Source organism: Typopeltis vanoorti, chromosome 14 (genome assembly GCF_054136105.1).
Source record: "Typopeltis vanoorti isolate ZY-2024b chromosome 14, IOZ_Tvanoo_1.0, whole genome shotgun sequence".
Classification (NCBI taxonomy): domain Eukaryota; kingdom Metazoa; phylum Arthropoda; class Arachnida; order Uropygi; family Thelyphonidae; genus Typopeltis; species Typopeltis vanoorti.
Window position 1 is genome coordinate 107857364 of NC_143562.1, and position 21412 is coordinate 107878775.

Sequence of the window (21412 nt, forward strand, 5' to 3'; positions counted from 1 at the left end):
AATCTAAACTATTTTAACGTCATACGTTTATTTTTCGTTACACTGCCGGTGCGTGTAATAGTTACTTGCGCGACACACGTCAAGGCACCGTTATTACTAACGGATGTTGTAACCAAGCAACTTTGTACCTTCGCTCATCGTACGAAGTCAAACGAGGAGGAAAAAAAAAAAAATCTTACGCCACTAAAAATAATACATTATTTCTTGCCAAATAATGCCAAGTCACGAGTGACGTGTTCGCGTGCTAAGAAACAGTGCTTGGCCAAGAGGAACCGCTGCAGCTAAATCCGTTTTTTCATTTGGGTGATGTCATAAGGATGAGGGGTCTATTCCGGGAAACAATTATATTAAAGCATTACAATGTGTTTACCGGGATCAAAACGGTGGGAGGAAATGACCTTAGCTTTGCACCCCACCCTTCAACCATCTTTGATTCACCGACAACACAACTAAAATCTTGCGCAAAGACACGAAATAAGTTTGTGTGAACTGTTGGTGGTCTGGGTTTCGTAAACATTTTAATGGGATCGTGCTTACCGTAATCATCTGGATATTCAGTTGTTATTTTTAAATATTCCTCACTTCAAAATACATTTAGTTGCCTTTTTTTTTTCTAGTCTGAAAAATAGCAAGATGGCGACGTGATGAATTTCAGATTACACGTTATTTCTTCACTTTTTCTAATCCATTTCTATAAACGTGACATTTTGACCCTTAACTGTTCGAAGAAATTATAAATCAAATATATTGGCCTGTTTTTATCGCGAAACGTGTAACCCAACTTTTAACTTGCTATCTAGGAGACACGGAAAGGATCATAAGAGATATTCTATACAGCTAACGGCTGAGGATTAGTGCAATGTCCAACTGTTTTTTTTTTTGTTTTTTTTTTCAGAGAACATGATAAAAGGCCGGATCAGGACAATCCCAGCTGAATATATTAGTCCGCTACTGTCAGTCTAGAGTATACGTTCCACCAACTTTGAAATGTAAAATTAATTTTATCAAAAATTAGAGCACTCTACCGATATACGGTACTAACGTACTATAGGTTGATAAACCAACCTCTCGTGTATGGGCCCACCATAAATAAGAAAAAAATAACCTCTGAAAATAGGGAAAAACGACAGCTCCTTCACGTGACTCCTCGGATATCTAGAAATCAAATCACGCAACAGATTTCGACAAATGGAAATAAACTTGTTTCTTCCGTTGCTAAACGCTCTACGAAATTTAACCCAATCAGACTAAACTGAAAGGTTGGGGGGGGGGGGGGAATACAGATCTTATCTCCCTTCTTTCACTTTTAACTGAATTGCATAAGTTGTTAAGATCTGAAAAGTCCTAATCGAACTAAATGAAGGAGATCGGAAATAGTCATCCACAGACGTGTATTGTCATTGAACTGACAACTCTTTTGAATATATTTAAATGAGAAAAACCTCCTCCAACTGTTGTATATATATTCTATTGAGTTGAGGCACGTAGACTGTATTGATGTTCATTAAGTATTTATGCTATAGCAACCAAGCAGAAGTGCAAGGAGCAATACTTACTGGCATCTTGCCATACAAGAGACTGAACGCCCCTCCTTCGTGTGAAGGAAAGCCCCGACCAGGATTGTAATCAATAAGTGTTGCACGAGTACGGTTAATTCTAGCATTAAATATAGTGAAATTCTCTTAATGCGGTCGGCAAACACACGAGAACATTCAATATGACTGAACTAAGCTATCTTTTGTAAGAGAAATATTAATAACTCGTTGAGTATTAAAAGCGTATTTGGAGTGCCAATGGAAATTCTCTATTACATTTTTTTTTTTTTTTTTTTTGCTCATTATCAATAGAACAAAAAGAACTGTTCTGTATTGTGATATTTAACTATTCAAATCACTTTGCCTCATTCGCATCTTCAATGACTAAATTTATAAAATTTCTTTTATCATAGTACGTCACAGCTTCTTACAGCTTGAATGCTTTTATAAATGAATTAACATTAATTTATCCTAAAACGATGGCCACATAAATAAATGCGGTTGATTTTAACAAACTAAATTTTAGTTTGTGATTTCTAATCGGCGATTCATACACGACCAATACGAGAACTGCGAAAGTTCTATTATGGCTTGTGTACATACAAACTCTAAGTTCACTGTCTGGAATTTTTAAACTACGCAGCTAAAATTTTGCATATTTGTTTTCAATGATTACTTAAGTGAGTGCGTGTGTGTTGGGGGGGGGGGGGGAAGAAAGCAGCATTTTCTCCCGATAAGTTTGTTATCCTTGACTTGTGACCTTCACTTGTATCCAAACACTGCCGTGCAATGCAAAGGCTCATACATGGATTACGTAATGCTATTTTTCAGATTTTTAGTTGCCTTCCTTCATCCTTCCCCCAGTGATGTTTCGTATGTCAATAAAACAATACTTTTACTGCCAGCGTTGGCAAGTTTTTTTTTTTTTTTTTTTTTGTACGTTAGATAGCAATTCATTTGCTATTTAAAATTTGAGTTACAAATGATTAACAAAAATCACGACGAAATTATGGATACTCATCGGGTAGCAATTAATACGAATTATTAAAAGTTTCAGGGATCATTCGTCTCAACTCCTATCAGTCCTACAAGAAACGAGCACTAACTCTTAACTCGGCGAGACGGACTGCTACTTGGACTATATAATCGATGAAAGAATATCAGCAAATCATTCTGTTTTCAAGAGTAAAACACGCAACGTGGCTTATGACCAATGGGCGAGGCGAACGTGCTTAATTTCGTACTTTCCATATAAAAGACTTGCTTATGAAGCAAGGATCCGAGAGATATAATATTTCGGCCACCTGCTCTCTCGCATTACGGTGAACACTCATTTCTCGTCAATATGCAGTGTTTGCACAAAGGTCGAGTACCAGAGGTGAGGCTACTTTTACAGAGTAAGAGCACGCATGTGAAAATGAAAGGGCTGTTTATATTAATATGGGGGTGTTAAGGAACTTAATTCTTAACCACCAATCCTCTGATTATATAGAGCCACGTGATCTAATAATTTTTTCCATTAGACCACTGAATATTCTCAAAATTTTAAGGGAATCTCACCCCAAGAAGATCTTAAACTTCACTAAGTGCCATAAGTAGCTCTAGAGACAAATTTTTTTCTATTTCTTTCGGGTCTCGAAAGCACGCGGAGAGAACGAAAAAAATCAACCCACCTAGAGGAGTAGTGTTCCATAGAAATTCTTATTCAGTATACGAGAAAGTAATTATGTTAATTATCGACTCATTGGCTGTTACATTTCTGTTTAAATTTATCTTGATTTTTGCATCTTAATCTACGCGTGTCGCCCATCACCACCGTTTCTAGTTCAAACTCGCAGAACAAAATTTTTCAATAGCCGTTAGGTTTTCTAATCAAAGCCCCCCCCCCCCCCTTTTCACAATTTCAAAGGCGGAGGGCTGCCATTGAACATTATTTCCACCTAAGATTAACTTCGACTCCGAAAAACAGAAAAAGTTCCATCAATATCAAACAGATTGCTAACCCTAATACTTGATTTCCCACTCGGCAAGTACGAATCATTAACGACTTGTTCACTGATACCCAAAGATTAAAGCAAAAATGGATTCTAAGCTGTCCAATGCTAGACATTTGCAGGCACTTTGTATGTAAACCTCTGAAGAGGTTTATGAAACTACACCGAATGTCTCAACATCTGCAGCAGAAGCTGATAAAAATTAAACCGTTTTGATTGGAACGTGGAAAAATGTAATTAAAAGAAAGTTTGAGTTGTACTCTATTTTTAACAAAATTTATTAAAGATGCCATCAATAAAATAATTTTGTACATTTAGTAGCCTGCGATTTCGCTCATACACAATTCCAAGTTTAATGACGTGATATTTTGAATTTCTGCTTCCATTAAATTCAGGATAATGAAAATATTTCTATGTCCAAAAAAGACGAGCACATCGTCCAACTTTAAAGATTCAGTACATAAATAATTTTGCTAAATTAAAATGTTAGCATAAAGGATGTGCATTAATCGGTAAACCAATTCAAAGCACTTTCAAAAGCTGTTGAGGTATACATTAATGTTTTTTAACCGAAGAAATATAATCAGACTGCTTATTGTGCACATTTCATTATAAACCAAAATAATGAAATCTGCGGTACAGAAATCTCATCACACATGCAACTGAACTATCAGACTTATTTCACGAGGCATCCAAGCATTCTAACGTTGTACTGTGACATGAAAATATTCCAAGAATTACAGCACGTTTCCTCCTGCTAACAGCTTTTCACTGTTGTGCGGTCGCGCACGAGTTTGCCAACAAAAGGTAATTGTTAGAGCTTTTCATTTTTGAAAGGCTGATGACGCAGGATCTGGGAAACAAAAAAACGAGAGAAAAAAAAGTACTTCAGACATCAAAGTGTAGGTACGTGTTCTCTGCACCAGGCGGCAAGTGAAAAGCATAAAGTGCAGTAACCATTACTGTGATACTTCAAATCAATAAAAAGCTAGAAGAGTAAAATGTAACAGATTAGCACGTTATGAATAAAGAGTGGGTTTGTGAGAATTATAATTTGAGAGTATACTGTTCATTTTCTGTGGATATTCTCACTATATGATTATCCAATGAGTGTTTTCTCAGCTGAATTGTGTAGTATAAGAGGCGTAGTAGAACGTATTGTTAAAATTTTTTTGCTAAAAAAACATTCCAGATTCTGCGCATTAGCTCCTAATGACGTCATTAAATTAAATTGTTTACGAATAACTATATATATAGATTTCGTTTGATAAATCAGAGTGATGGTTTCCATGGCAACCAAACAGTTCCGCTGTTAATTTTTTTTAAAGGGGAAAAATATTTTAAAAATTCGCAAAACCAAGGGGCTTGTTCAATACGAACAAATATTTAAACTAACGTGAATAGTTTAGTCTGAAGGTTTTTTTTTTTTTTTTTTCAATCAATAGTCATCGATGAGTCTGCTTTGATTATGTGGCTCATATTACTACCAAGGTCAATGCAGGTGAGCTGTGCTCAGAGCGTGAAGAGGGAACGATGAGGGACTGGTGAATGCTAAAATCATGTCACGATTCACTACCGCAGGTAAGGTTTCCTTTGGGGTGAGGGGAAGTTTCTGAAACAGCTGCACGCTCTGCGATAGCTTTCAGGCTTAATGGGCCGTATTTTTTTTCTTTCCCTGCATGTGTGTGTGTGGGGGGGGGGGGAAGAGTCTGTTAACGGCCTTTGTTTCGGCTTGTTTTTGAAAACTCAGATATTTTCAAACTTAGCTACTTTATGTATTTCACTCAATATTTGAAGGAAATTTATGCACTATTTCCTATAATTATTGACCTCCATTTAGAATTTTTTTAGTTATTTTTGTCTTCAGAAACAGAAAATAAAACTGAAAATAACATGTGCAGCGTTAATTTTTCGTTACTGGGTTTTTCATTAACAAAATTGTGTCTGTAATATAATGGACTTCAAGGAGAAGTTTGACAGGCTAACCCTTGGAAGGGGGGAGGGTCATCTTAAAATAACCGACTGTGCGCTTTATCACAAAGAAACTTGACATTCCCTACACAATACCCCAGATTCAGATGGGAAGCATTACAAACAACTGTCTGATTAAAATAAAACTAATTGAAACGTTTTGACGCAGTTGTTTCTAATGGTCCTTTAATCAAAAGGAAATATTTTGCATCTAAAAAAGGCACGAGAATACTTCCTTCTTTCCACGCAAAGAAAGAGCATCCGCACTGCTTCCGAGCCGTGTGCATTTATGTGGTAACCACGCTGGTTGACGTGCAAACAGATACGGTCTCCATAAACTACATACTCGTTGACCTGAAACAAATCAATAACGGTCCAGTGATTAACCGTACAGGTAGTGAGGATAATCTGTCATTAATGTTGTACGGACAATGTTCGGTAACAGATGACTGACTTCTTTTAGGTATTTAATAAATTTTCGAATTCAATGGCGTGTTTATAGCATTTAAACCAATCCTGTAATAGTAAATACAGAACTGATATTCAATGGTCGCGTTTGATGTTTAACCTATGACAGCTATATCCACGTTATAAAGAGCTGCGGTCAAAAACCGTATGTCACAAATTTGCGGCTATCAATCGCCTAACTTATTTGTAATACAATCTGATTCCAACTGTACAAAAGTATTCTGAAGGACAATACAAATCACGCTAAATTTATTACAGCATTGTCAGTTACTAAAAACTAGGGAGAGGTTGAGACTAGTGATTTTAATCTGCGAGGATAAAAAAAAAAAAAAACGCCATTTTTTTTTAATCACCTAGGATAAAAGTAGGATTGTTTTAATTAAACTATATAGCAGTTCACTTTCTTGAAACATCTTCCCTAACAGTACATGTGAATGTTAACCCATCTAATACTTCGCTGGCTCCTCAACCGCCAAGTTTCACTCTAAAAATAAATGCAAGTGTACTGAAAAACATAAGATAATTGTCATGGTAAGCTGAACATCCAGACAATACCACAGTCCGTCTTTACCTGACATTGCCTTAAACAAGAAGGCGGTAAACCAGAGTCAATGACCTCTAGTCCTAACAGTTGGTGTCACTAAATTCTGAAAATGATCCCTCAAAAAAATCGGACTCTCTCTCCATAACAATTTGAATGAGCAAGCTGCATCTTTTCCAGGGCGGCAATTTTATGTGGCGCTTAATAAATTTATTTTACTGTTTAGACGACGTGTAGTTATCTGCTTTTAAGAAAATCTTAGGCCTATTTCAACGTGCTTCATTAAAAACATTCAAGTACTAAGTTAATTCAAATGATGCAAATGAATTGTTACTGGGTTATATTGAGGAGGAAGCTTCACATTTACACAATTTCTCATTCAGTAATCCGATCCTGATTACTGACTACATACTGTTAAACAACAGTATGTAGCATTCGGTAGGATTAACGTAGAATTCAAATTATGTAACCTTTACAAAATAGCTCTATTTGACCTTTTCAAAATAATAAATGTTCGTAATCGATACTTCAATAATATTTACATTCATTTTTAATGTTGAAATGGAAATGCCGAAGATCGGATGCCGACTTTGCAATTTCCATTTTCTTGTTCTTTATTATAAGAACATCTGCAATTGACTTACCAGAATTTCAATTTCCTCTTAATTTTCTTTATTACAGATCGAATGGAAAAACCTTGTAGTTAAGACTACGACTATCCTTGACCGTTTTCTTCCCCCCCCCCAACAAAACGGAGTTCGAAACACAAACTATTCTAAAAGTAACAGAAAAGAGGTCCTTAAGAATGAATTTATTTTATCGACGCTATTCTGAGAAAAAAAAAAAAAAAAAAATCACTTTCATTAATGTGAAAACGCATTTAATACTTATGTATCCGCCCACTCTGTGCAACGAATCTTGCATTTTTGATTAACTGAAAAGTCTCTCAAGGTATTTATCAAAAGGAAATAGCAGCTGTCAAGAATGCTTTCTCAACTATTCAATTTTAAAAGTACGAATACCCTCTTCTGCACAAATGAATTCTCCAAAGGCTGATTGAATCGTTATTTAATGTCTTTTTATTATTATAACACAAAGCTTGCAAACCTATAAGAGTAAGAACCGTGGATAAGGAGTTCGGTTATCCGGGAACGATGACGAAGTTGGAGGTGATTTCACACTGGTGATCACCTGAAAACATGCATGACAGTGGGATTCGAACCCATGAGAGATTAGAGAGAGAATAGATTTATCCTCTATCAATCAGACCAGCTTCTCGACAATAACTGATGTGTTAAGAATTACTTTCACTACGCAACCATGTCCCGAGTTCGCGGGAGAAAGTTCTGAACAGGAAATTTAGCAAATGAACTATTTCCAGTCTCACTTAAACAATCAGGACCGAACACATTCGATCAGCATTTGTAGATCCTGTCGAGTAGATAACGTTATCGGAATGAATGCAAATACAATTATTTTATCCTCGATAAGAATGTGTTTTTATCTTAGTCCACTTACACCGCTCGCGGATAATGGAGAACAGAATGACATTATCGATTTATTTTTGCCAACGGATTACTATGACTGAAGTGTTAAAAGACTTCATTCAGAATGCATCTTGAGATAATTAAGGCAACCGAAATTTGTTTTATAAGCAACATTATAACCGGTGTAATTTATTTTGTTAATTTAAGACAATCTCTTTAACCGAACTTGTCAAAAAAAAAAAAAATTAAAAAAAGAGTCCGAAGAATGCAAGTCAACCATTAACAAGTTCAATTGTTTCGGAGAGAAAAAGCTTGGTGTCTACAGGAATGCAAGATTCAAAGCACATTCCTGACTAATAATTTATCATAACGTTGCTGAATAATTTAAATTAAACAATTCATATGGATGAGCATTTCCTTACAAAGTACTACACGCAACCATGCAGCAATAAGAATAAAATGGACAGCAGATGTATACATTTACCTGCGTAATATATTTCGCCTATCACAGTTGAGATCTTAGATGAATTCCCACTTGCGTTTTTTTTTTTTTTTTTTTTTTTTTTTTTTAAGTACGCAGTATAAATAATACAACCTCTTGTTCTCATCGTAACAAGACTTTCTGCTATTGATTTTTTATAATGGATTCTTTAACTAAATGGCGCGCAAGAGAGATTAGACTGACAGAGACGCCATTATTCATAGCAGAAGTAAGAGATAACAGACAGTATATTAATTTCGGTTGTACATTCTTATGTTTGTAAGAGGCACTGCCGGAATAACATGAAAATTGTAAGCTATCAATTTTGCCCAGTAGCTCAATCCCTGACCAACACCGCGCCAATTTTCGTATGAACAGGAATGCAAAGGATAAAGTTCAATTATGAATCTAAGTTTTTTAATTATAAATTAAGCCTAATATAACTGAAGCAACAATACTTCGGAAGAGGGACAGATCGCCAATCGTCCAGTAAAATTGGATTGTATATTGCGTGTGCTACATTCTTATCTGACTGCGGTAGTGAGGACAGATCTTGAATGACCCGATTTATAAGAACGTTGTAATCTGTACCCAAGTCATTCGTTAGTCTGGCTGCATTCTAACTGTAACTAAGCAACCGTCTGAAGTTGACTTCAGTGGAAGTATAAAAATGACAAGAACCAAACCTTCCAACGCTGCAATTTCACCAACTTTGTATGCAACTGCGAAATCAAATTGACAAGAAGAAAGTAACTTATTATAACGAAAGAATACAGTTGAATGCAGCACTCAAACTCCCTCTCGACATTAAGAGTTCTCAATGACAAGTGCAGCTCTATTTCTGTTCTCATTTGAAGGACAAATTATCTGCTTCTAGATAAGCTACACGAACTTTCACTTGAAACCGGAAAGAGTGTGAAGATTTCGGTGACTAGATTCTTACTTTTGTCACGATGGCGTTTAGTGTTTATTTCCCGTTTCAACAGCTGAGATTCCCACTAATATTTTTAATTTTCATGGAATCGAATAAGCGAAATAACATTCTGGATTGTTTCCCTTCCATTTAATCGCACCAGCATTCAATTAACAACAGCATCTCCTATTTCTGCTCCGAATGCGTTCCTCGTCAATACTTAAGAGCATCGCATTGTTATTGAGCTGAATCATCAGCGAGTCCTTTTAAGAAAATCGAACCGGTCCCAGTGGCGATGAGAACCACCACGGGAGCGAGTTTGCTTGTAACACGCTTAAAGACACATGATCGGTTTAAAAGCAATACACAAATCCGCCCATTAACTAGGGTTCAAGTTACGGCGAGAAACGAAAGAGTTCAAGGTCAAAAAACACATGCACCCACCAGAGACATGTTTCAAAGGTCTAATGATAAGCACTTACTTTTAAGTCGACAAACAATGCGGTATCTGATGACAAACTTTAATCCTCGTAAAGGGTATGACAAGTAATTCTTTCAGTACTTGCAAGTAAGCTTCGTGTAAACAGTACTCTACGAGGAAGTTCTCTTTAAACTGCCTCTCCAGGAGGCTCTAACAACGAGCAAGTATCCGAACACGTACAATACAAAAGGTGAACTCGCCGTAGAATTCGCGTTAAATAATCCGATTTAGGCAATTGGTAGTTCTAGTTGCTGACATGGAGGACAATTTGCGTTAACAATCTTGGCAGACACACTAATTGTAGACGGGTCACGAAGACTATGGCAGGTTAATGTTATCATTCCGTAAACAGTGAAGAATATTGCCGCAGGCAAATCGTGCGTGTTCATAATGTTCGGAAATATTCCTCGACACCGACTGTACACAAGAACCACATAGGAAAAAGTAAGTGTCAAATGCGGACGACTGCGAATAACGAACACAGTCTTAGGTTCACGCTACGTCGTGGACAACTACGACGGCTGCGACAAAACATCCTCTCCTCAAGCAGCACCATCGACTTTTCCTCGATCGCGGACGTGACTCTCAAACCTTTCTCTCGAAGCCGCTACCGTTGCGCCATCTGCAGTTTAAGAGACAAAATAAAGCCTCGCCCACTCACATTTGGCGCGAGTGCGCAGCAGACGATCAACTCATATTCCGTCTTGTACATAAGACGTTTTTTTTTCTTTTTTTTTTCTTAAAGATGCTTTGGTTAACGTATTTAAGAAGGAATATTTCTCATTTGAATTGAGTGTATATATATTTGTAAAATATGTAAAAAAATAAATTACATTTTTCTACAGCTAAGAAGCAGGAAATCGAGATAACTATCCCATTCTTTTCTTCTATTTTTAAATACTGAGGATGGCTTGCAGGCATCCGCAGAACATGCTAATAAGAAGCCTTCCGATCGAATTGAACATCCCTACACTATAGCGGGGGTTAATTGATTATGTTTGTGATGAAAAGCTGAAGATTTTTCACTTTAGAAAAGATACCGAGCTGTCATGGGGATGGTTTTTCGTAGTTCTATCGTCGCCTGGATTACCATTACTGAAATCATCCGCAGACCCACATCAAAGAGGCGACTGGAAATAAGATGCGATCGAAAATGAGGGGCGTTACGATCTTGCTCTCAGATGCTTGCGGTTGCCGTCATGTAGGTGGAACACGGCGAAGTTCGGATTTTTCTCATCTTTCGTCGTGTGAAAATCAAACAGATAGGGCAATGAGAGAAAGAAAGAGAGAGGCACGCAAAAAAGTGTTCATATTTTCAGACGTAATTTGAAAACTTGCTATTATGACAGTTACTACTAAGGTTACCTGCCTGACGCTCGATTTGTTTCCGCACATTAATCTCTTTCTCTCTCGTAACTGATCTTTATAAATTCAGGAATGCTTTCCCAATTCGTTTCTTATGTTGTGCTTGTTTCTTGACTTAAGTCTCAAGTAATAACCACGAAAATTCCATTTGCAACGCTGACAAAACGTCTAAGCCCAAGTCCTAGATTTTGTTTGTTTTTTTCGGTTTTATCTATGCCATTGATGTAGTTCTGTGAGTAAACGATGTTTATACGGTTTGCCTGTTTTGCCGGAAGAAAATCCGCGTTTCGGGAGGACCCTCCAACTCCGTATGAGACAATCAATTTACCTTCAACGAAAAGTTCATCGCATCCTGGAGGATTCGAACTAAATTCAAACAAAAATGCTCGCATTTTTGAAACCTGAAGAACAGAACAGAACATAAATGAGATCATTAACTGTCATTTTCTCACTATTATTTAAGGTTATTTAAGAATATAAGTAACCTCAATAGCATCGATGCAGTGTGATTTATAAATGCAAGTAACTTACAGAATCTGCTAGAAATTCGCGCTAGAAAGTTATGAGGAACAGAGATGAATGGATTGACCATCTCTGATTCAAAGAGTACGGAAACTATAAATAAACTTCTCCTTGGATGGTTTCCGCTGTCTAGGGTCGCCCCATGTCTACAACCGCGCATGTTTAGATCGCGAAAATATCGTAGGACCCAATGCGTCTTAAAAAGATAAACTTGATTCTGGAAAACATTGTTTTACGGGTCAGAAGTGTCATTTCTTGAATACATGGGAGTACACATCGACAGAATAACAACAATTCTGTTTCCATCCGTGCAAAATTACCTATTTATAATGCAGAAGTAGTTTACACGCACACTAAAAAAAGGGTGCGTAGGTTTAACGCCAACCAACTTAATAGTGAAAAAAAAAAAAGGCTACGTAGCAAATAATCCCTCAACGCCCAACTATTTTGGTCTTCCCGAGTTGTTTATACTGATCACGTAATGTTTGCACGCATGCGCACTCCAAAGTTGATTGTTCAACGATAAAAATCAATAATTCTTACTTATTAAGTGACGGAAGTGACGTCTCGTTGCTAGGTCAGTATTTCAGACCAATAAAATCCGACATGCATCGCGATTGTGTTACTTACGTTCAACAGTCTTTATCCTAACATATAATTCCTTATGGGCAGAACAACAGTGAGCAATGCATGGTCAAAAACCACGCGCTTCAACACAATATTCCAAATGTGAACAATATACGTCTACTGCACATATACGCCTTTCTCTTTAGAGATGAAAATTACTCACGCCACTATTAGGGGGACCGCCCTTAGGTGGTCTGGTTCAGAATTTTAATTTGCTGCCTCCTGGGCTGTAAAGAACCCCAAACGGAAGAGCTATTTCACCATTAATTTTTCTTTTCGTTGCAGACGTCCATACGTGCCAACAGAGAGCGTGCAGTTGTTCGCACGCCTGGCCCGAGTTAACAATTTAAGAACAGAACATATCCAGGAAAATAATTTCGCTAACACTATTTTCAGAACTGAAATTAGGACTAAAAAAGCATTACATAGTGCATGTGGGGAGGAAACGTGATGGTGTGTGGGGAGGGGGGGGGGTGACGTCTATGTAGAATGGACATGGACAAAAATAAATCAAGTTCACTGATCAAAAACAATGTATATTACAATTCTATCGTAATTTACAACTTAATTGTCACTTTAAGGCAAGCTAGTTCATAACTTAAATGAGGTGGATCTTTATCCCCCTCCTTCCCCCTAATATATATATATAACTAGAGGACTGATATTACATGCAAAGGGTATTGCAGATATGTATGCAGAGGGCAAATGATATATGTTCTGCGATCAGTGGTGTAGCTAGAGCTTTTGCGTCCCTGAGTTTGCCGCCCCTGTCAATACAAACCAAAAATACTACGAAAGTCAAAACGACTTATAGGGAAATAAATTAAAACACTGTTTATTTTTTAAGTAAAACTTTAATTTCAACATTCTAAAATGTTATTTTTCTTGCTTTCTGTTAGAAAAATCGTCGATGACATTGTTTAAGTCTATCTCATAGTAATGTAAGTAATTCTTAATCAATTTTATTTAGAAAAACTCCTCTCACAAATAGCCACACTTACAGCAATTGTGAGGAAAATTCGCTGTAGTATTACAATAGTTGGAACTGAGTTCTCGAGACTGCATTTTAGAATTAACTGCAAAAGTTCGAAAATATTCAAAGTGCTTCCCCCGCCCCCCTTTAGCTACGCCTCTGTCTGCGATGTTTCATTCCACTTACGAAATCCAATACATTTTACACTGGGGACATCTCACGTCGAATTTATTGGGCATTCATACTCTTACATTAAAACCGAACTAAACCCCAATCCAGCATGGATTGGGTTCAACAGTATGTTCTAGAATTAAGTTTACTGAGGACAAAGAAACCCAATATTAAACTACATAAACGTCGATATCTCGGCTACAGAATCGTTCCAGTTACTCTGAGATGATACACGTGCAAATATGTTTAAAAATATCGCGGAAGAAATGATTTTTTTTTTTTTGATTAAATTATTGCAACTGCCGCACATAGACCGATCATGAAGGGACGAAAATGCGCGGTGATAAGGTTTCTCAACTTGCCCTGAGATTCCTATCTGCAGGCAATAAGATTCAGACCACTCCTCTATCATGATATGTCCGTACATTACCTTCTCTCTCTCCCACCCAAAGCAGCCTTTACGGATATGGGACTCGCTGGAAAAATGTCAGTGCATGCCTAGAACACATTACAGGCTAAATTTGTTATATGGCCAAATTGAACTGCGCATTAACCGAAGACGATGATTGCTTTCGGCTGTCACCGCCGCACCAGTTTGCAAGTAGCAGCCGTCACGAGAAGTTTCTTGACACTGGTTCACAGAAAGTGAATTTATTGCTACTTCAAACCGGAGAACCGCATACCAGCTGCTCTACCATTGTTCGTTACAGCAACTATACCGTTCAATTTACGCAAAAGTTCATGCCATAAAGGTCAGTTACTGGAGTTAAAAAAAAAAAAAAAAAAAAAAAAAAAAAAAAAAAAAAAAAAAAAAAATTAATGTTAAAAACGAACTGAAATAATTACATTTCGGTAACTAATGACCATCAGAGTGCAATTTATATTTTACCCAAAACGTTCACGCAATTTGTTATTGCTGTCCAAGAATGTCAGAACTGGTGATGTGCCATGCAGTGTTTTTTAAAGCCCAGCATCGCTTGTATATTCCTAACAGCGGCTGTATTTTCATTGGAAGAAGGGAAAAGATAAGAAAAAAAAAGTCTTAATGTACTCCTATCTAAATTACTTTCAACACAAGAACGGTCTGCTTAAACAACAGAGAAATACTGTAATTGTCTACGTTTTGTTTTTAATTACAACTTTTCCAACACAAACAAATAATGCGATACAAAACTAACATTTACAGACACCGTCGCTACAGCATTACCAAACAATTATTATCAATGGAGGGACAAAATATCCTTTCTTATAATCTTGCTTAAAAAAACTGTAGAATGGAGAACACACAAAAAATATTCGTGTATGTATGTCAAGGGTAATTTGAGTTTAAAATTTATTTTAAACTTAAATCACCCTTGTGTATTTTGATTACTCCAAAAATGAATAAAGAATGTGCGACTTTTTTTACATTTCTAGAGAAAAGGGGGGGGTCGCAGACTCTTAATACAACCTAGTTCAGCTGACAAGAATCTTCGTAGGTCGGTTACGATGTTTACCATTAGAGTGAAAGGCCTCTGGTTCGAATTCCGTCAATGACCCGAGGTATATAGTTTTCCAAAAGGTTCGTTAGGCAGTCCTATGGGGCGGGACACTTATCTCGCAGAACATGTAAAGGACAGACGCAGCAGAAGTTCAACTGTTACCATGCACTGACCGGACATGCATTTTTCTCCAATAATAAATACAATTATAAATATAATAATGATGTTTTTTTTTTGTTGTTGTTGTTGGTTAGTATTCTTCCTATATACCACTGAATAAATACTAAGGAATTAGTATCTTAAAGAACAAAAAGAAAAGAAACCGTTCCCCCTCCACAGATCCTTGAAGTGTAGCGTATTGGTTGCTTAAATTCCGGTCTCCCAAAATACCACTTACAATATCCCTTGTTAATTATATTATTCTGTTTCCTAAACCTACGAATTTCCTACATTTTTTTAGAATGTGAATAATTAATCACGCTTCTACCTTCTCTATGATTTAAACGAATCGCTAACTGGAATTTGCGTCTAGGTGGCTGTTCTAGTCAGGTCGATATCAGCTTGGAATCGGAATATATTCGGCTGTTTGTCGTTCAGCTTCGGCAGCAGCGTCGTCAGCACTCCTACTCGACATGACCTATAACGCTAAGTGTACCGAAACCTTCAGGGCCATATCACAACTCGGCAATTCACTGTATCCACTGCATCTGGGATTTGGAGTGCTGGTGATCAAGAACAGAAATTCAATGGCGGTTCAGCAGGAAGTTTATCAGCCTACAAGCGTAATTACTGTAATCCAGATATTACTAACTCCCTAAAACGCTTTCCCGAGTTACTCATTGTGAACTTGGCGCTTAGTAGGAAAGACAAACATGTTTGAGCTGTAGATGGAACTAGGAGAAACCATTTACTGAAGACATCGGTTGTTTAGAATATTATAGTACGTATACGTATCAATGGACTTTAGGTGTTGCCTACAGCTTACGATTCTAAGTGCTTGCACTTAAACTAGGTTAGGAGGGTTTAGGGTATCAATTAAATAAGTAGCCAAGGTTTTATCAATGATGAAGTTCGACTTAAGCATTGCAGCAAACCAAACATGGGTATTCCATACATTATAATGCAATTCTTCTATTAAATAATGTGATAGTCCTGTTTTTTTTTTTTTTTTTTTTTTTTCCTACCCACGAAATATCTTTGTAAAATTATGGTACATCCGTACAGTGGATAGGCTAAGGATGTTTTCTATTTTTATTTTCTGACCTAGGCTGGAAGCCCTGCTCTAAAGACTTCCAATAAGCGAAGCGGTGGTCTCACACCGAACGATGAAGTTCATCGTGCACCTGAAGACAATCACAAACATCCGTGGGATTTATGTTTGTTTAAAATACCAAAACGGTACAGAAAAAGTTAAAATAGACTGTGGATTTGTTCTAGATGTCATTTACGTGAGCATCCGTAAATGGAGAATTTTGGGAGCATTACACTCGTGTCATCGAACCAACCAAATGAACAAAACCGCACGAACAGTAAAAGGCTTAATTTATCTCTTTCAGAAAAGAGATAACCGTAAACAGCGTTAATATGCAAGTAGTTTGTGACTTGCTTGTTCCCGTACGTTTACTTATTCAATGCGTTTACTGTTGCATATTTGATGCAACCTGCGCTGTCAGCTACTTTAATGGAATGTGGGACAAGAGCTGCATGGAAAATTATTTTTTTAAAAAGGTGCTTTTCGTAGCACTACAAAAGTGCAAAGAAATTCATGTAGTACCAAATTTCTGTTCTTTGAATAAAAACTGTAATAACAAAAAAAAAGAATTTTGAAATTGGCTCAAATCGATTTTATATCCGTGCAGTTCTACATGGCCATACTTCCTTAGCATATTTTCTCAGTTTATTTCTACAAAAAAAAAATTATAAAAAAATGTTCAAAAATTAATATTAGCCTACAGACTAACACATTCATTTTTTAACTTAGTTTTTTCTTATTAATTTTTAATAAGAAATTAATGTTAGCCTACCATTTAATTTTAATTAATTAGTCTACCATTAACAGGCTAACGTTACTTTTTGAACATATTTTTCTTATTAAGGTTAGCCTACAGGCTAAGGTAATTAATGCAGAAGAAAATATTTAAAATTATTGCCAAGTATGAGGATCTATTAAGATATGTCAAAATCATCAAATGCTTGAAAAGGTGTCTATAACAATCTAAATATATACACGGAAAACATTAGAGCTCACTCATATACTTGGTTATGAGATCTCAGTAATATATATTCTGACGATTTTCATTTAGCGATCAGGTTAACCTCTCCTTCGTTGTCCTAATCATCCTAAGTACTCTAAGCGGAACCTGTGCAATTCCATACGAGGAGGAAACGTTCATAAAAGCGTCTACGAAAAATTAACGACCTGAACAGAGTCTGACACATACTATGTAAGACGGAGCACTTAGATTACACAATGCCTCCTTAAGAGGAGGTTTAATAGAATTAAACCTAACCAGCTTCCCTATCTTAATTGTCAGTGAAAGAACCCGGTTTGCAGTATGTATCCAACGTCTGACGAACCTGTGGGGCACAGGGAAAACGGCTAACAAGCGACGCGTTCACATGCGGGGATTAAAGCACTCGTCTAGCCACAGTCGTAGGTGGACTGAATAGGCAAAAAGAACTCATCAACTGAAAGTTCCTTTTTGCGAGAGACAGAAGATCTCACTCTCACCCCCCCCTTCTTTCTAATTTACTGATCATTGAACCCTAAGCTGCAATTATGTCTAATTGCAGCTTTTGGGGGCCCTAGTTTCTGTTTACACGACCACTGTCGGAAAAGAAATACACGGATTAAGATGACGACCAGAAAAGTTCAACTGAGAATTTAAGATGAGTTTTTTTTTATATTATTTTTAAAAATGAAAGACGAGGGGGGGGGGTGCACTCGTCAAATTTGCCGAAACTGTGGTTGGTTGGTGTTGAAAATCATGCATATCAAATGTTTTTCTCTTGTAGCACAGCAAGTAGCACTATCACGTATTAAAAACATTCCTTTTGTTAAAAAAAAACAAAAAAACATCCAGATGCCCAATTTGAAAATGTGATTATTAAAATTTGAAACTTACTATTGAGACTTATGACAGTCGTGTTTTTTCACATTAAAAGACTATTACTGGATAAGAGCCAGTCAGTATAGACGAAGCCCTTTGGTCGGAAAGACCTGGGTTCGATTCTCGTCCGCGACGTGAGGAACCTTTATATGGTCTCTTTCGACTAAAGGTGAGTTAGCCGGTCTCATATGGAGATAGGTTTTTTTTTTTTTTTTTTCAAATAGAAACGCGAGTTTTTCGTCCCCCAGGACAGGCAAACGGGCCCCGTGAACACACATGTATTACAGTCATGAATATGTCCCAGCCATATGCCGGTCCCGAGCTAGGAATACTTTGTGGACAATGCCTACAAAGTCACCTACGGTCGGAAACGACTGAAAAGGGAAAACCAGGAATTCTGATATTAATCACAAGCTGGTACTGATAATATGAATGGAGGAAGACAGCATTAAATACAGAAACTCATAGAATATACAATAGAATAAAATTAAATGGCTGACGTGAAACTTCGAATAAGCAGTAGAGAAGGAATAACACAGGAGTTTAGGTAAACAATGCACAAACAGTATGAAAATAACGTAGAAGCCAATGGGTATAAATATAACTATGTAAATCTTCAAAAAAAAAAAAAAGAAAAAAAAGCTACTTAAACAATCAAGTAGTACTCCGAAGAGTACCGAAATAACCACATATTACGCAGTATCAATAGAATCAAATCAATGGAAATTTATACTTACATCGTGAACAATACTAATTAGTAACTAAAAATCATTTAATTTATCCTGAAAATATTTTCATTGCAACTTTATTTTCCATTTTTATTTCATATTTCACAAAAGGTCATTCAAAACCCAATTAAAACAAAATCGGTTTGGGTATTTAAAAACGAACTAAGATTATACCGAATCGCATTTTGAACACAAATCAATATAATAGCAGTCATAAATATGGTTTACGTATTTCACTATTTTCCCCACATTTACTTATTATATTTGCCGAAATTACAATATAAATAACAAGCAGGAATACATCTGGTTGTAGAGGGAGGTTAAAAAAAAAAAAAATTTCTTATTTGTACGCATTCCTGACGTTACAGGTAACTGACCCGAAGAGTTAAATAAACCCTTCAAGGGATACAATTTTTTTTTTTTTTTCATTTTTATCATCAATCGTACAGCGCTATACCATCTAATTTTAGTACCAGGAAGTAAAATCCAACTGAGTAGAATCGAATAAAATTGTTCCAGTTTTACACAGCGGAATTATTAATATTATATTCACTTCGGCGATTAAATTTTCATATTTGCACGCGATCAACAAAACAATTGGGAAAAGCGGCGGCGTTAACCCGGTTAGAAAGGCTACACATCTAAGGAAACCTGGCCTTCGGTTAGATGATAACCTTATGCGATAGTCTTCAATAGAAAACTGAAATAGTCATTTTGAATGCCCGAATGGCTCAGAACGATCATAAATTATATTCAATTTGATCTTGTTATTCCTCTGGTAATCGCACAGCTACGGTCTAGTTTTTTCTTGTATGGTATACGAAATTTTAGGCCGATCTGTTACTCGTAGAACGCGTTAGTACACACAATGTATCGCATACGGTACAGTAAAAATACATGGTCGCAAAATATACAAATGCAAGCGAATATTTCTTTCGCCTGCGAAGATTACAATTTAATAGAAGTATCACAAGTCTCGAAAATAGCTTTAAAAACGGGAGTACAACCGATAAGCCGTCTTTCACGATAGAACTGTAGCAGTATTGCCACCTTTCGACGACTACCGAACATCATCCTCTATAGATAAGGCCTCTTATCTAGCGAGAATTTCAATTTGAATTTTGCGGCGGTAAACCACAGATACACCCCCCTTACTCGGCGCATACAGCATTTTGCGAAATCCTCCAGCTCTTCACAAAACGTCAGTAAAGCAAGCAAACATGATACAAACCTTGATTTACCCTCAGGCAGTTGCTAGTCTGCGGCACAGGCGGCCACACCATCGTTGCCACTACTCAAGTCAGCAGTCGACCTGCCTCCCTACAACAAGAGACAACTAACGCCTTATTCTTTCCTCCAATTTGGCTCTAAACAGCGATAAATGGACACATCCTAAATGGTTGATACTAATGCTGAAATCACAAGAAATAATATCAAACAACATCCACAAATTTTAACGTAAAAAGTCGGCCACTTTTAAGTCACAGCACCAACACAAAACACGTCACTCTTCTCGATGCGTTAGATATGTTGAGTGCTATGTGCTTTCGCGTATTGATTGGCTCATTGTTGTCATGTGACCATTCGCTCGCAGCAAGGCTTGGATCGTTGCCAGTAATGTGGCGCTAGTTGTACTGGAATCAAAGAGAAAAAAATAATAAAAATAAAAAAATATATAAAAAAAAAATAATGGGGGTTAAAAAAACTGGAAAAAAATACAAAGAATGAATCGTCCGTTTTGGCTCCTTGCTACCCGCAAAAATATGAAGGAAACTTATGCTATCGATTGACAAAAGAGTGAAAAATAAGCCATAGTGGATGGAACGAGAATGCAGTTTTTACGGTTTTTAATAAGTTTTAAAAAGATTTCTTAGGAACATAAATTAAGATTTATAAGCCATGTAATGATAAAAAGGGCAAGAAGTGTAAAATTGATTAAGTTAATCTGCTAGAGATTACAAGCACATGCACTTTCTTCATCCGGGATTCCTGCTTTACATTGCACTGTCTCTGATGGGTTTACGTAATAAAGTCAAGGTTAATTTGTAAATAATTTAGAATAAAAATAAAATAAATGAATAGTCGTTTGGTTAAATTAAGAATACTTTCTTTATTAGTATAGAAATTATTAACGATAAATTATTTTATTGAAAATAAAATAAATTAATATGGTTTGTGTAAATATAGATTAAAGAATTTTTTGGATGAAATCGCAAGTATTTTTGGACATGATGGTATCTTCGATTGTAAAAGAACATGAAAAAGTATTGAATAAAAATATAAAATTTATATATAATAATAAAATTATATATAAAATTTAAATAAAAGAAATTAAAATAAATGCAGTACTGAAGTATTTATTTATTTTTTCATTTTGAATATTTATAATGATAGTTTCCTGGAAATACCACTGGGAGAGTCAGGATGTTTTACAGGATGGAGATGGCGTGGATAAATGAGGAGGGTGAGTCAAGTTTCAAGTACAAGCATCTGAAAATTGGTTCTGAATGATTCCATGTTTTTCGGATTTTAAGAAATTTTGTAGGGAGAGAGAGAGAAGGAGA

General features: G+C 36.4%; 1 protein-coding gene across 5 annotated transcripts in view; it reads right to left on the reverse strand.

Moving 5' to 3' along the window:
- The window catches only part of LOC150099827 (semaphorin-1A-like), a 405107-nt gene extending 384893 nt beyond the window's left edge, over positions 1-20214 (reverse strand). For 4 of the 5 annotated variants that reach the window (XM_090404333.1, XM_090404331.1, XM_090404332.1 and 1 more), the window contains exon 1: positions 9873-10401. The gene's annotated coding sequence lies outside the window, so the exon portion shown is untranslated. Of the gene's footprint in view, positions 1-9872; positions 10402-20079 lie in introns of those variants that run through there. The other variant, XM_090404329.1, reaches the window with a different exon arrangement.
- Positions 20215-21412: the final 1198 nt, after the last annotated feature.